At 43.4% G+C, this 17,315-nt stretch overlaps 1 protein-coding gene across 1 annotated transcript in view; it reads left to right on the top strand.

Annotated features, from left to right (window-relative positions):
- The window catches only part of LOC144752040 (relaxin receptor 1-like), a 998,955-nt gene that overhangs the window by 878,214 nt on the left and 103,426 nt on the right, over positions 1 to 17,315 (top strand). The window lies entirely within an intron of this gene.

Genomic DNA, 17,315 nt, shown 5'->3' with positions numbered 1-17,315 from the left:
AATACTTGTTTTGTACTGGAAAGGTAGTAAATGTAATGCAAAGGAGCACAATGCACCACTTTGCATTACTTTGCATCAAGGGGGCATCCTATATTTACTACATGCTCATTCCCAAGCTACGACCCATTTTTGTACGCAAGGCCCTATATACTACCCTTTATAGGCAGGTGTTTTCTCCAAAAATAAAACATCCTTGAAGCAGTCGCAAAGTAGGAGCTTTTTATTTTCTCTCAGTGTGTATGTGTGCTGCACAGCACAGCATACATATAATGTGGGAAATGTTCTAAAGTTAAGTCTCAGCATAGTGTTTTGTACTGGGAGGCAACGCTCCCAGAAAATAAAAACCATGCTAGACTCACACAAGCATCTTTGCACCATGGTGCAAAGGAGTATCCATCACACAAGGCAGTCAGATTGTTTGCCAGAGCTTGGGAAGAGAGCAGCAGCACCATATCCTAAAACATATGGCATTGTCCTGCCCTCTCCCTTTCACACAGCACAGCATCCAACATTGTGTGAATTAATTTTAAAAAAACTTGTCTCTGTTACGCATGCTCAGCTGTCACTTTAGAGAAAGTAGTGGCGTCTATGAGTTTAGTTATAATGTCATTAATTTTGATTGTCCCACGCAATTTACCAGTGGGCCACTTGCCCACTTTGCCTATGCCTTAAAGTGTCTCTGACCTAATTGCCATATTTAACTCACCTACATATAAGCCCTTTTCACTAGTGGAGGCTGCATGCCTGCCACCAGTAAACTGGCTGTGCAAATGTAAACTACAAACTGGACCTGTCAAAGTAACACGCTTCAATAGGCCTAAATCCTCCTTTTAAATATTAATAAGTCACTTGTATGTAGGCCTTAAATGCCCATGAGGCAGGGTGCATGATATTTAAATGTAGAACATGTAAAGGTTTAATGTTAAACATCCCCTTATAGTGACAATCAGTTTTCACTGTAGCAGGGTTAGCTGTTCTATAAGAAAGTATTGGGATACAATATGTAAAGTAAATACTGTTATCGTCACCTAGGCACCAGATACAAAGTTAATTCTTGTACTTTTTATAATATTAAATATTTATTACAAACCCAATTTATTGGTAAAGTCAAATATTCTGCAAAAGGTACTTTTAGGAAAGTCAAATTTTACCTCTAAAAGCCCAATTGCATGAGCCTGAACCTATCACCCAGGAGCTGATTAGCTCCTTGAGGAGGTGTAATTTGGATCCCAGAGCTGAGACAAAGGGCCTGGGTGGGGTTTTGTCTTGTTCCTCTGCCAAATGACCATCTGAGCTTTGCACAGGAACTTAATTATCTTCAATGGGGTCTGACCTGCCTCAGACATGTGTAGCTTACACCTGGACCTGCTCCCTCTATTGTCATTCTTGCCAATGAGGGACCAATCCCAGTGGGAGAGGAGCTGCCTCCAGAACCGGTTTTTAGTGACCACAGGAGAGGGTTTGCTTGTTTCCCCATCTAAATCTCTAGGTTGGGCACAGGAACTCTGCACAAGTGGGTACTTTTGTAAGAGAGGGGCACATTAGGAATGTTTGCACTAGAGCACACAGCAATGGCAGGAAATGTGGGTATGGTTACCCTTAGGAACTTTTTCCATATTGTCAGGGAAGGGGCAGGAGTCTTCTCCTTCCACAGGCTAGTGCCAGGCATAAATGTAACACCCCTGGGTACCATCTCCAGTACACTACCGAATGTGTAGAGGACAAAAGATTGTCGGCCCCTGCTTTTGAGAGTTGTGAGGAGAACCCTAAGGGCTAGAGCCGCTCCCATGCGTACTCAGGACTTTAACAATCAGTTGACTAACCTCCTGTCAAGCTGCAGAGACACAAAATTTGCAAAAGGCCCACTTTCCTGAAGGTGCTCAGTTGACCAGTTTCAGCTTGGCGTGCACTGGTTTCTTTTGGTGGCTTCGGTTGGAGTAAGTTCTGACCCCCAAATGCTGTACCTGATATCCTGGAACCCTTGGCTTCTGTCAGAGTGTATGCATCTTGCCTAACCCTAAAACTTGGGACTTCAAAACTTTTCAAGGATTTTTGTCTGGAGAACCAATAGAAGACTGAGACCAGTCTGCAAAGCTGATCCACTGAGGGTGTATCGCCGGTGGGCCTGACTTTTACCGCAGGTCCCGCTACATTCTTCTGTGCAGCAGCAAATCCTATTCAGAGGACCCGACTGTGACCAGCATTTGACGACCACAGTCTGAATCCTTGCTCTGTTAAAGAAATCTAACTACTAAAAAAGAGTCAAAGTCCAAAGGTAGAAATCTCTACCAGACCAGATGAAGAGCAGCATTTAATCAACGTTGACAGTTTATGGGTCCTAGGCTGGACTCTTCCTGCTCTGAGCATTTTTTCCCGACTTCGTCGACAGCTTCACTAAGACCTCGTCCTTTGTCAACAACCCCATCTTTGGATCCAGCCTGTTGCCTTGCCTGAAAGAGAACTTTACCTTCTTGGAACATTTCTAAATCAGAATTTAACTTTTTGATTCGGACCAACCTGATCCTTGTATCCAAAATGCGCTCCATTGCAGTTGGCTGTAAAACTTACCTTTGTCCCTGTCTAGCGCAACCAGTTGCACACGGTTGGCTCTATTTTTATTTAAACTTTTCATAACTCAAGACTCCTGCTCCCTTTATTGGATTTTTGTTGTTTCAGTGTCATTTTGTTCAATTAACTATTTTCTACTTTTATAAATTGTGCTGGTACATTTATTGTGTTTTCGTTTTCAACTTTTTAAATGTTTTGGCATTTCTAAATACTTTACACATTTTCCTAAGCTAAGGCTGTCTGTTCTGTGCCATAGCAACCAGGGTTTGAGCTCTGGTTTAAATTACTGAAACCTTTTCAGGACCTAATGAGATTAGCATCATTATTACCTACGGTGGACTATCATCCACCCCAACTAATAATCCACTTTCTCACATGAACATTGACTGCTTTTTCAATGATCTTTCTGATGAATGGTAAGTGAATGATAGGCCAGTTGTTGGGAACTTCATTGGAGTCTGGTGTAGTTTATGTTTAGGAGTGGGTAGAGCTGGTCCATCTTGAGAGCTTCTGGGAAGATGCCTTGTTTGATAAAGTTATTGACAGTGTTACGTGGGGGTTGAGGAATTGTCCCCAGTGAGAAATTTCCTGCAGGACGGGGGTAAGACAACAGCTACATAAGAAGTCGCTTTGAGGAATTTGAGTATTTGGGTGAGATCTGCAAGAGTTGGGGCTTTTAAGGGTAGGATGATCAGTGCATGATTCTATGGGAAGGGGTGTGGTATGAGATGAAGAAGTCTTGGCTTTGTTGGTGTGCTGTCATATCTTCTGTATATTTTCACTGAAGAAGAGGTTGATGGGATTGCACTGCACTGTGGCGTGCGGATTAGTTGATTGTGGCAAGGGGTTGATTCAGTGATTGATTGTCTTGGAAAGTGTTCTGCTTTTGTTGGTGGCATCATTGATGTTGTTGATATACTACTTTGCTTTTACTGATGTGATTAGGTGTATGGGATTATAGGCGCATATATCAAATCATCCTCAGGTTGCTAAAAGTACTTTCATGCCCTACCAGTGGCTACTGTTTGCTACATAAGTGCCAAGCAATAGATGATGCATAGAAATTATGCTTCCAGGTACAGTTAGATTTTTAGGTGCTGGAATATTTCATTGGTTTCTCTTTAGAACTCCCTATAAAACATATATTAGATTAAGTGTATGCATGTTGTGTGGGAGGAGTTCAGTATCATGAGTCATTGCAAATTCTGTTTTTCTTTCATTTCCTTTCCTGTCTACAGATGGATCTGTTATTGTCAGGCAGTCTTTAAATTACCAGGACACCAAAGGCTTTGGTTTGCAGTTGTTTGTTTTTATTGGTATGTGGACGTTTACATAGTTTTCAAAAAATTGTTGAAGTTATTAAGAAGGACGTTGGCATCATACATGGAGTTGATAGAATGAGGTATAATTTCAAGCATTAGGTTGTCTATGGAAAAGTCTTTGTGGGATATGAATGTTTGGTCTCTTTTTGGTGGACCTTGGTTTCTTGACAGGGCGCTGAACTGGGCGATCAATGGCTTTATATACCTACATTCCTCTATGGGCCCACCTTCCATTTCAACTTGTTTCTATTGCACGCGAAAATTAAATCTTATAAGTACCTAGAGCAGTTGCAGAGCCAATCACACATTATTGTCTGACATATGGAGGTGGAGAAGTGTGGCTCACTGGTTAGAGGCGGCAGACCCGTAAGCAGAGAACGGCCCGGGACCAGGGTTCGATTCCCGACGCGGCAGGGTCGTGGACCAGGGTCAGCGGACTCGATAATTCTCGCCTCGGTGCCTACTCTAGTCAGAGACCACACGCAGCAACTCTGGGCATCAGCTTGCCTCATCTTCACAGCGGCCCCCCCAGATCGCCGGGGATGCTTGGTCGCACCTTAGAGATACCCATCTGGGACCATCTCTCAGGGTGAGCCAGGACGGGTTCCCCAGCGGTCGAAGCGTGGAGATACTCCTCCGGGAGTCGATTCCTAGCGCTATATAAACCCGCAATTAATTAAATTAATTAATTAATATGGCTATGGTTGAGGTTCTGCTGGCTGTGTCCTATGGTTTTGTCGGCCCCAGCCTAAACCAGTGAGTGCCAGTGTAAGACTCCAGTGTATGTGTGCTACATTGGTTTTAGTGCCTTGTGCGGCACTGGGCGCATGTTATGACTGGTCTCATTTGTGAATAGGAATCCAGTGGTGCTCCCTAGGTCTTGCTGCATCATTCTGAAAGGTTTAAAATCTTCTGGTTGATTGCTTGCTGATCCCGGTGTAAAGGGGTTTCCATAGTCCAGCTTGCTGGTGACGAGGGCATGTGTGTAGATTTTGCAGGGTGCTGGTTGGGAGCCATTTGAAGATTTTTCACTGCATCTTCAGGGTGTGGAAGCAGGAAACTGTGATGGTGTTGACTTGGGTGGTGATGTTGAGTTGGCTGCCAATGACAATCCTGTGGTAGGGGTAGGTCAAAGTTCAACTGGCCACCAGATGGTGTCACACAGTGTTGGGTCCTTCCCAAAGATTCTGTCTTGTCAGCATTAAGTTTGAGACAGTTGTTATAGGCACATGCATCAAATCATCCCCAGATTGCTAAAAGTACTTTCATGCCCTACTAGTGTATTATATTCCCGTCCAAAAGATTACAAGATTCACAGGTAAGTTCACTTATTTATTGAATAAGTGGAAAGTAACGAATTGCACAAACTCTTCCTACCTCTCTTTTTTACAAAAGGTGATAAATCTCCTTCACTTCTAGGAGTATTCCTGTAATTCCATAATAATGTATTCACAGCATCATAGCAATTCTTACCATTGCTTAAAGCAAGTTGCAAACCTTCTTTCAAAACTCTAATCCAGCGTTCTACAATTCCAATACTCTGGGGATAATATACAGAAAAGCGTTTATGTACAATGCCATGATTTTCAAGAAAAGACTTCATTTCCACAGAAACGAACTGTACTCCATTGTCAGTTTGAATTGATACAGGATAACCTTCCTTCTCAAAAACATCATTCAAAAACTGAATGACAACTTTTGAAGTAACCTGAGCAACAAATTTAACTTCAGGGCATTGTGATAGTTCATTGATTAAAATAATGGCATAAACTGGGTTGTGACCAAAACTCATAGGTCCAGCAATATCCAGTGACACACATTCCCACACATTTGTAGGTCTTGAAATGGGAACATGATGATAAATCAAGGTTTTCTGTGATTTGTCACTGTTGCTGCATTCAACACAAGATCTAACTTTCCTTTCAATGCATCTATCAAAAGCAGGCCACCAAAATTCACTCCTAATTCTTCTCTTCATACTGGACATACCCGGATGTCCTTCATGGGCCATATCTAAAACAATTTCCCTAAAATCACGAGGTACAACTAATTGCAAACCCCTCATCAAGATGTTATTCTGTATGGACAATTCTTGTGCAATTTGAAGAAAAGGTAACAAACTGTGAGACACATCAGCTTTCTTTGGCCATTTGGTTTTCCCATCCTCGTCGCCAGTATTATATTCCCGTCCAAAAGATTACAAGATTCACAGGTAAATTCACTTATTTATTGAATAAGTGGAAAGTAACAGATTAAGCTGTTAACAGGCCTGAGCAAACTGTCCCTCTGTGGAATCTGGACCATTCACAGCGTGTTCCAGATTCCATTGAAGAACACAGAACACCACCCAGTGCCTACTGTTTACTACGTAAGGGTCAAGTAATAGATGCAGCATAGAAATTATGCTCCCAGGTACTGTCAGATTTTTAGGTACTGGAATATTTCATTGGCTCACAGGCTGAAAACAATGTGTAGTAAGTGGTAAGAGTTAAGATGATTGTTAAAAGGTAGAGGATTACAAAATGGGAGAAGGAGTAGAGGATAAGACAGAATAAGTAGTATGGCTTGTCATCCCCATAAAAAATAAAATATATATTCAAGATCTTTCCCCAAAAAAGGGAGGTTATCGAAAACTAATTCAAAAAAACAATCTCAAAATCATTAATCTCAGAGTAATAGATTGACATAACATTTACACAAGGAAATGTGAAGATGATCAAATCCTTTATTTCCTGTTTACGTGTATGCCATGACAAATATTTAACCCCTTCGATGCTTGTGACGGAACCATTCTGTCATCAGTCACGGTTGAGCTGTGCTGATGATGAAATGGTTCCGTCACGACCACACCCAGTTAAGGAATGTGCAGCACCGGGGGGAAATCGGGGCAGCAGGCAAGGTGTTAAGTTGCTTCTAGTGCAATTTTTCGGGAGCAGTACTTAATTTGTAGAGTAAATAAATAAGTTTCCCTGGCACAAATATATTCTTGAGTGGGCACTGCCATTTCCACCAGTGAAACAGCCCTCTGCCACCATGGGTGTTGCTCCCTATCTCACCAGACAGCCTGGAACGTAGTGACGGCTTGTGAACTTTAAAGAAGTGGGACTTTAATAAAACCATGTAAACATAATATATTTTAATGGAATTAGAGAGATTTTCCCCTATAAAAATATTAGTCAAATGCTGAATTGTATAGCACAGTTTTCACTTAAATGGACTAAACATTCAAAAGTTCAGAAAGGGCAGTAATAAAATATCAATTATTTGGTGGTTTGTTAATTTCCCCATGAAGTCCTTCAAACAAATTGTGGCAACACAGTGATTTTTCAGGACATTTTCCCTAAGCTTTGGCTGACCCATATACATTAAAGGCAGCTTGAAAAAACTGAGCATGCACTTTCACATGGCCTATCATGTTTCAACATGTCGAGAGCGTGTTTCTTCACTTAAGCTTTCCATCCTACAACTTACAAACAGGTTGTGAATCTGCATGGAAGAGGCAGGTGATAAAAACAAAAGCTATTCAAATCTTACAGTCACATTGCAAAGACAGCAGAGGTAGACGAATGGTACAGGCTCAAACAAAAATTGTACTACTCAGGTACACTGTTTACAGGATCAGGGAGCAAACAGGCTTCACCAATCTCTAGGGCTGGGCTGGGAACCAAAAGCAACCCTGTCAAAAATGTTCAAGCAATCCTGAGCCTCCTTCCCTCCGCCCTCCGTTCCATCCCTTCGCCCCTTTTGTCCCTCCATCGCTTCCTCTCTGCTCTCTCCCTCGCTTCTTACTATTTCTTTTTTTTAAAACAATTTTTAGTTTCAATAACATAGTAACGGTACATATCAAGCATCATTACCATATTTGCGTCCTCCACACAGGGCTTCAGCAACTTTACATCCACATACATTCAATCAAGGACTTGAGCGGAACACTGCCTCTGGCCAGTGACCAACCAGCTTCAGGGTACATTGCTGATGGAGAACAATTTATCTTGGCACAACAAATAATGTAGGTCAAAGAGTCGTATACTGTCTAGTTGGGAAGTGGAGAGGATGCAAGCTCAGCTGGTAACTGGTCCATCAGTGTTTGTCTTTAACATCGCAGCTCAATCGTCGGGGAGATACAGATGTCCCCTTGGTACTTGTTCCACCTTCTCCATTTTTGGTCCCATTTCCTGGGGCATCCCCGTCTCTTAAACACCATCTTTTCTGCAATCATTGCACTGTCCATGTCCTTTGCCCAATCACTCAATAGCGGGACCCCGTCCACCCCCCACTTCTCTGTAATGTTGCGCTTCGCGATAATAAATCCCATTGAGACCCAAGCCTGTTCCGCCTAGGAGAGGTCAGTCGCCTCCCAGATATTAAGAAGGCAAAGTTGGGGAGATAGCTTTAGGGGCTTGTCACATGTTCTCTCTAGTTGACGGGTGATCTTGTCCCAATAATGCTGAATTTCTGGACAGTCCCATAATATGTGGAAAAAGGTACCCACTTGATTACAATGTCGGAGACAGAGCAGGTCAGGGCGCCCACCCAGTCTAAATAAAAGTTTAGCATCAAAGTAGACTCTATGGAGGATTTTCAACGGGATGAGCCATAACCGCATGGTAATGGCCACTTCCCTGGGGGAGGCCAGTGCATCACGCCAGTCATCATCCTCTATAGTACCCAAGTCTGTTTCCCAGCTCCCCTTCAGTTTCTACATCGGATCTGCAGGATTATTAACAAGTTTTTTATACGTAAGTGATATTGCCTTGTTGTCCATTGGATCCAATAGCAACCGGTCCTCTAAGGGGGAAGAGTCAGGGAGAGGGAGCCCCTTTGACAAGGCAGCCGAGATAGCATGACTAATCTGTAAGTACCTGAATCTTTCCAATTGTGCTAATTGGTACTTTGTCTGTAGATCAGTAAATGAGGCCAGCTTCCCTTTCACCCACATGTGTCCCACCGCGGAAAATCCCAATTGTGTCCCATTTATCGAACCCGGGGCATTGACTAAACCGTCCCAAAATATCAGGCTCCCATAGCGGAGTTGCCTTAGTCAGGCAATTATACTAACTCAGTTTTCTTGTGACTCCGTACCAAGTCTCAACCGTACGGGCTGTGAGGCTGGTTAACTTTAGTTTACGGGGATTGGTGTATAGGGCGATATAGCCGCCAGGTCCCATGAGCCAGTGGTCTGTGGGGAAATTGGGGTCATCGTGGGGGCTGAATACCCATCTATTGACCGCAGTCAGCTGGGAAGCTGGAAAATAGAGTCATAAATCTCGTAAACCTATGCCCCCGTTGTACCATCCCATAGTAAGCTTGGTTATTGCAATTCGCGATAGGCCCCGTACTACGCCGTCGATTTGGGAGAAATCGGAATCTGGGATAGGATTGGGAGTGTTGTACAACGCGTAAAGAAAGCGAGGAAGTGCAAGCATCTTAAACAAGGAAGCAAGTCCCAGGAGAGTACTGGTGGAAGATCTGCTCACAGAAGTGGGGTGGCTAGCGCAGCAGTGTCCTGAGTCAATAATAGCATGGTCTCACATGAACCCCAGGGTCCAGTGGAGTGAGGGGCAAGTCAGTTAGAGCATTGAATCACGGGGTAAACCAGATCAACAACAAATTTGATAATATTCAGGAACGCTAGGCTAAGGTCCATAGAACACCAATATATCAGGGGGGAGCAGTTTAAAAAAAATCTTTTTTCTGCAGGACAGGGTGCACCTCTCATAAATGGAATCTGGTTTTCATGGAGGACATCCTAGCTTGGGTGGAGAGTATGAAGCGCAGTACATGACCTTCCTAGTGAGTGAGGGGGAGGCTAGCTAGTCGGGCAACTACGCTGGCCTGTGGCGGTAAGGTCATGATTGGTAAGCATAGTCCTCGGTCCTTAACAGTCAGCACCATGTAACTCCAGGGGTAGTGACAGCTGGTAAGTAGGCTGTCGGGGTGCGGGGGCCAGGGGAGTCATCCTTCCCAGTGGGCCTGGGGCCACCCCCGCAGGCGCATTCGCATCAAGGCACCAATACCCAGAAGTCTGCAGCCCCCGTAATGAAGTTTAAGGCACAGGGTGTAGGGGGAGCCCGGGGGAAAGTATCCGTCCGATAAGCTGTACCCCCTGCGCAACCTTACTCCGGGAGTAGTATTAATAGTACACTGGGACCGGGGAAGCTGCCAGTCATTGACTTTGCCGTAGGCTCTGGATGGGACACGCAGAAAGTAAATACATGCATTGTTAGATTTACGGCAGGACTGTCTTCTGTATTAGACTGTGTTAAGGATAGCCCTGGAACAACATCTGTCTATCAATGTATCTGTACTTTCTGCGTAAATTTCGGTATTTAATGTTTTAAAAATTGTTTTGTTAATTTTTCATTTATCAAAAAAGGGGGGAGAGTTTGGCTGGGATCCTGCTATTCAGGGCCCCAGCCTAGCTGCTCCCTCTCTAAAATGAATACATGTACTTTACGTACACTCCAGATTGCATCACAAAATGGATGCTGCAGCCACAGACACAAGTCTAACCTCCTGTTGCTCGACGAAACTCTAGCAGGGGAGGCCTGGACAATAGGTTTCCTGTCACAGGGAGGTGTAACCACTTTCCAGACAGGCTTTAGTCAATTGAGGCTGGGTGGGTGCATTCAGAGAATGCTTTTCAGACAGTTCTGGGGGCACATTTGGTGTCCCTTTGCATATCCCAGTTCAAACCGGTTGCAGGGGCACTCAGCCCCTGCTCTGGCATGAAACTGGACAAAGGGAATGGGTGTAACCATGCCTCTTCCCTGACCCTCCCATAGGTGGGTACCCAGAGTATGTCAAACCCCCTAACTTAATATAAGTATGGGACCCCAGTCCATAGGACTTCAGATTACACCTGGACGAAACTCTGCAACATATATCCTGGAACTTCGACATTCTACATGAATAGAAGACGGAAGAATCTCCCTTGGGGTCAAGGAGTGACTCCCCTGTTCAAACAGGCACCAAAGAAGCATTTTGCCGGTCTGCATTTCCAAGGCTCCCTCTGGATCCCGCCGGATTTGCGACTCAGGACGCAGACTTCAGACTTCCCAGAAGCCAACATGAGATCCCAGCAAAGCTGAGACCCGCAGCCCTCACGAGTGACGTGGGACCGGAACTTCTGTACACCGTGCACATTTCCTAGTGCATCAATTCCCGAGCTTTTCCAAGTTGTGCATTGGGCTACTTGTAGTCTAAGCCCTGAGCACCATCTGCACCAAAGATTGTGGGCCTACACTCCACGGGTGTTCCGCTTCTAGCATTTCCGCTCGAGGCTACTTCGCGATTCCTGGTCCGTCAACTGGTGGGTCCCCACGAAGGTAACTCTTCTGTTTCTTGGGCATTCCTGGTTGATCTAGACGTGCCCTGACTCCCCACCAAGTGGTGAGTCCCTCAGACGTTGCTGGTCTGCACCAAAGCCAATCTCTGCTTTCTGTGTGGGTTGATGTTGCCTAGGCTTGTTGGGTCCAATCCAGAAACCGACATGGCAGCACTCGACATCCTTCATGGGACAGCTCGAATCCAGCTCCTGGTTGTCCTCGACACCTCCTGGTCCTCGTGGCTGAAGAGTCAATCTTCACCTTCTTCACCTAAAATCACCCGACATCGGTGGGCATCTGTTCATCGCCTTCCTGGTCCCTGGCTAGTGACCCAGACTCTGTCCCCTCTGCTTTCAGGTTCTTCAGATCTCCAATCCACCCTTGGATCCACCCGGATACTTTCGACATGGTCGCCAGCAGCACTTTGCAACAGATCGCCATTGAAATCGACGACGAAACCCGACACCAAAAGACACCTATACACTTGTCTTCCCTGGGTGAAGTAACTCGAGTACTTCAGTGCTCCCGTGGGTATTGACTCTAGAACTGCCTAGTTCTAAAGGGGTTTGCTTCAAGTCCTCTTCTAAGTGTCCTTAATCTTTAAAATTCCAATCTCCACTTTCCCCATAGAAGTTAATGGTGATTCGCGGCTGTGTTTAGACACTGCACGCGTCCGCCGTGGGTCCCCTGTGTCACTACCTTGGGTGGTTCCTGGTGGCCCCAGCAGTTCTAAAGGCTCTAGGCCTTGCCTCTATGTCAGTCGTGGTTCTTATACCACTTTCTTAATATATGTTTTGGTACGCCCCTAGGGCTCAACGTATATTGTGCTTATTTACTGTGTGCTAAATAAGTTTACTGAATGTACTTTTTGCCTCTAGCCTCATAAAGAGACTAGAGGGGTATGTTTAGAATACATATATATATTTTATATATATACCTGGTGTAGTTCTCCTTTCATTTGGTCATTCATGAGATTATAGACTAGTAAAACAAGCAGCTTTACATTCCTTCAAGACTTAGCCTGAAGGCTGTTCTCCACAGCTACCACTAGGATAGCTTTCTATAAGGTTGTCTTTAAACCTAACATCAATAAGGGTCGTTTGGACTGGTGCAAGGTACCCACTAGAATAGTGGACAGCATATGCCAGGCCAACTTCTCACAAGCATGATTAAGATAAAAGAGTAATTAAAAAGTTTGACCTAATCATTTGGGGGCACAGTCAGTAGTCTGCCACGTTTATGCCATACTGCCCTTAAGAATTTGCTCGTAGCAAAGACTATTACTGGGGTGCTGTCACTCTTTAAAATTCTAAAGGCCAGACAATATTTTCATTTTGTTAGTTTCATTAAGCAGCACACATAGAAGTTACAAAACACCATTTAAAGATTGTTTATGTGCAGGAAGGGACACCTTCTTGCACATAAACAATCTTCCCCTGCAACGCAGACACTCTTGCACTAAGGTGCAAGGGTGTCTGCATTGGCACTAATCTGCCAGATTTAGTGCCAGCGCAAAGGGAAACTCACTGCACCATATTGCCGGAAATATGGTGCAACCCTGCGTTTCAGAAGTGACGGAGCGCGGCAGTAGGCCAAGAAGGCTAACGCCGCTCTCTGCGACTTCTCTTGTAAACATGCCCCAGAGCATTGCTGACTAGCGGTTATAAGTTCTGTCCGAAAAGCACCTAGAATTAGAAGAGAGGAGAATCTTTCCGAGAAACTCGCACTTTTCATCATGCACTTAAAGCTAGAGTTTCTGTTTTTGCTTTGTTTATCTTGTATAGGTTTATCTAATCAAATTTCTGGTTTGATTGTTATAGATTGACCAGATTTCTCATGTATTAAAATAAAGCTTTGTATTTTGATACATGCATGCATTAATTCTTCATGATTTTATATTGGTTATTTGTTTGGACATATCTTGTGTTTTTTGATGACGGTTTATCTTTTTATGGTATTTAGTCGAATAAAAGTATTTGACTGACTGGGCTGCACATGGAATGGACAGCTTCTTAAGTTGTTCCTGCTTTGTCTTCCTTTAACTATTTGGCAAGCACTAGGGGGCATATTATCAAGACAGGCGATAACATTATCGCCGTTTTAGTGGCAGAAAACTGCAGCTAAAATGGCAATAATGGGCTTGATAATATGCTCTATGGAATTCCAATAGAAGCCCATGTTAAATGTGAAGGACATCTAAACTGGGCTTCTATTGGAATTCCATAGAGCATATTATCAAGCCCATTATCGCCGTTTTAGCGGCAGTTTTCTGCCGCTAAAACAGCGATAATTTTATCACCTGTCTGGATAATATGCCCCTAGATTTATTTATTATTTGCACTTTTAATAACGCGAACTCGGCACAAGTGAATTAGAGCGCTTTTCGTGCACAACAACTACACTACACAAGCTCAGATTGCTTTTTGTTAATTTATTTTTAGGCGAGGGGAAAAAAGTGATTTGCCTAGAATCAAAGGATCTTGAGCCAACGTTGGGACTTGTACCTGGCTTGCCCGGTTCCAAAGTGGGCAGCTCTGGTTGTAATGCCACATCTTCTCCCCGTTACACCACAGTCTTTGCTATCTACTTTATCCAGTACTCTTGATCTTACTTACCACCCTGTTGATATTCATCTAACTCTTCTTGCAATTCTACCTAGGCTTCTGTACATATTTGGCTAGACAGAATTGCATAGTTGACCAGCCCTTCTTGTCCATTCTCCTATTTATATATTTCACTCTTCCTTCATGCATAGTTGAATGCATTTACCTGCATGATTTACTATTCCTTGGCATATCAGTAGGTCTGTGTGAATATTTTGTTCTCTACTTGCGGTTTCTAGGCAGACTTCTATATTTTTGCGAGGCTTGGCCTCCGCATATTTCATTGGACCCTGCGGCCCTTTAGCCCGCCCCGGAAGTGATACCGCTCCAGGCAACTACAAGTTGTGCGGTGTCTCCGGGCTCAGGTCTTCAAACTTTGGACCCGATAATTAATTTACAGGTCCAGATACATCAGACCAGAGACATCGGTGGAGCTGCGGGGGTTCCAGACAGCTGCTGTGCCCGCCCCAATATTTCACAATTGAGGTAGCAGGAGAAACTCCCCCAGCTGAAGTAAAAGAACACCTTCCCTCCAGCTGCCTCACCATTCTTCCACCCACACATGGGAAAGGGAAAAGCCCCCACAGCACTTATCCCCTGCTCCAAGCCGGTGGTAAATGTTTGCAGATCTGGGCCCGTTATTTCCCCAACAAGAGGGGGGTAACCTATGGAAATGGACACAACGTTGTCTGCATCTTATTTTGCACTCTGGGAGAAGTAACTTGTAATAGTAATTTGTAATGCATATTGAATTAATAATTACCTGTTGTTGTGGTCATCTCTAAATTTGCCACACAGCGCCACCTTGTGCCAGACTGTCACAAGTGCTGGTGTTGACAATTAAGTACTGGTGCTGAGAACCAGAATCCGCTGGCTCATATTAAGCACTGCTTGTAATCCTCTTTTTCTGATGAGGAGATATCACCCGGGATGTATAATTCCCACCCTGGAATCACCCCACCAGACTCAACAGGGAACGTGTGATAAGCCTCTTAGTATTTTAGGAGGTGTCTGAATGTTCAATATTTTTTTCCATCTTCTACTAAACTGCGGTTCATGTTTCGATAGAGGCATATGTATACGTCATCCTATATATTGCATGTTAAATTGGGCCTCCATACATAGTAACAGACCGCTGTGTAGTTTTTGCTATTTCTGTTTGAATGTTTTTCCTCTATTGCATATTTTGCATATCAGTCCTAAACACCTGTGACAAGTTAATAGTTTCCTTCTATACAAAGATTCATGATAACCTTTCAGATGTACAAGTGCCTCAAGGCTCCTTGGAGTCTTTCCCATGAATATTAAGTGTAAGGCTCCCGGTTTTATGGTATTTTTTTTTAAACATTTCTGTCTGCATTTATGCATATTTATTTTTTGTCCGTCATATTAGTATTTATCCATATTTATTTCGTGGTTTGCGCATAATTGGAGTCAAAATGGGTACATTTCCACATTATTTAACTGATAAACATGCACTCATCATTTCAGCAAATTCAGCAGCCAAATATAGCAGAAAACTGCAACCACCGGTAAATAATAGAAATGCATTCCAACTATATTTTAACATATGCCTGTATTTAAAGATATCTTCACCTGTTTTTGTAACTCCCCATGCTATCTCTCTGCTCATCCGTTGTCTTGGAATGCACAGCAGACAACATGGAAAGATACTCATTAGAAGCACAATGTTCAGCGTTGTTCGGCTTTTAAAAATAAATATAGAGAGGAAACCCATTGTTTCCTGTCTGCATTTATCTGTAAAAATCAGTAAAAACACAAAACTGGGAGCCTTAAGTGTGTATTAAACAGGTTGTGGAAGCCCTGACTCACTCCTTCTACATGCCCGATGGTAGTAGTCCCTCGGCACAACTTCCACAGTGTCTCAAGGGACTCCTGGGACTGGGAGAAGTCCCTTAGGGGATATCGAAATGCTTCAAGAATCGAGGAAGACTCCTGGGATCAGGAAAGGAAGAGTGTCTTTAAATTACACAGGTTGGGAGCAAACAATAGGAATTCTGCACTTCGCATTACATGGCCCCCTCATTTTAGGGTCTCCTGTTGTGCTACCCTTAAATTATTGGGGTCATACCTGGTTGATCGTACAAGTAGCATATACTTGTCTTAAAGATTAAGCAATGCACAGTGTAAGACACACAGACAGACTGGTTGCTGAAGTGGATGCTGAATTTTGGAGTCACAACTTTTGGCCTGAAGGAACTAGAACATCCGCGGGGAGACATTAGATAACATATTGAAAAGAACGTGTGCAACCATACTTTTAGACAGTGAGTTCGAATTTAGGGAGACTAACAATACAAATGTGTGATGAAATATGAATCAGGCTTATTTAACCTTTGTTCTAATTTATTTGATTATTGCAGGGGTATTGCAATCTAATACGCATGAGTTATAGATTTATTTATTTATTTATTTAGCATTTTATAAAGCACGAACCAGAGCCTTTTGGGTAAGAGAGTACTTTAAAGGACAAGCAAAACAGGCAAATAATAATAATATAGTACAGACTGATCTATTATACATAACATATACCATGGAAAACATTAATTGCATGCACAGATGGGTAGAAGAGAGATAAGAAGATATAGTCTAACATATTTCCCAGTCTGAATGTAGTCCAAAGGTGGAGGAACATAGTGTAAATGAAGGAGCGACATAGGAGAGGAAACAATGCAAGACTCGGGGGCAGGTGTGGAAGAGGCCGATCAAGAAGAGAGGGGGGTAAGTCCTCAGGGAGTGGTGAATTTGCTGAATTATAGAATTTGTACTTCTTTCTTGAAGAGGTATGTAAAAGGGTTGTATCTGATCTCGGGAAGGAGCGCGTTCCAGATTCTGGGAGCAGTTGAATAGCATAAGTGAAGTACCAACTATGACTTCACGGTATGGGGCAGTTCTCTCTGTAAACTGTCCTGAGATGAGAGATTCTCTATCAGGTTCGTTTGACTCCTAACTCCTGCTTATCTGAGCATAACTCGCTATGGGAGGAATGAGAGGTAACTGCTAATAAAGAAAAATTCTCCAGTAAGTGAACAGGTCCATTTTGTGGCTTAGGGGATCTGCTGGTTGTTACCTACAACAATTTGGGTGTAACACAACACTTTGCCTCAGGCGTAGTTTGGAATCTCAGCCCATCTTCACAAAGAGCCATGTTTTCCATTTTTGCAAGCAGGGTGTAATAATTTACCCACCTCTAATTTTGTATGTCATAAGATATATGCCTTACAACTAGCAACAAATGTGTGAGGACTTAAAGCAAAGAACATTTACTTGTACAAAAGTTAAGTAAAAGGAAATGAAAGGATATGATAAGAATTTAACATGCTAATGAAAACTAGCATAGTCCCGGGGTTAAGCAACTTACAGTGAAGGATATTCCTCCAAGTCAACATAAAACTTTGGAAGGGTGTATGTATATGTGTACCTCTGAATGTATTTATTGGGCACTCTTAATGCAAACCTCGCTGGTAGGCAAC

This window comes from Lissotriton helveticus, chromosome 4_2 (assembly GCF_964261635.1).
Source record: "Lissotriton helveticus chromosome 4_2, aLisHel1.1, whole genome shotgun sequence".
NCBI lineage: Eukaryota > Metazoa > Chordata > Amphibia > Caudata > Salamandridae > Lissotriton > Lissotriton helveticus.
Note: the sequence above shows the minus strand (reverse complement) of the source record. Positions and strands in the feature narration are given on the sequence as shown.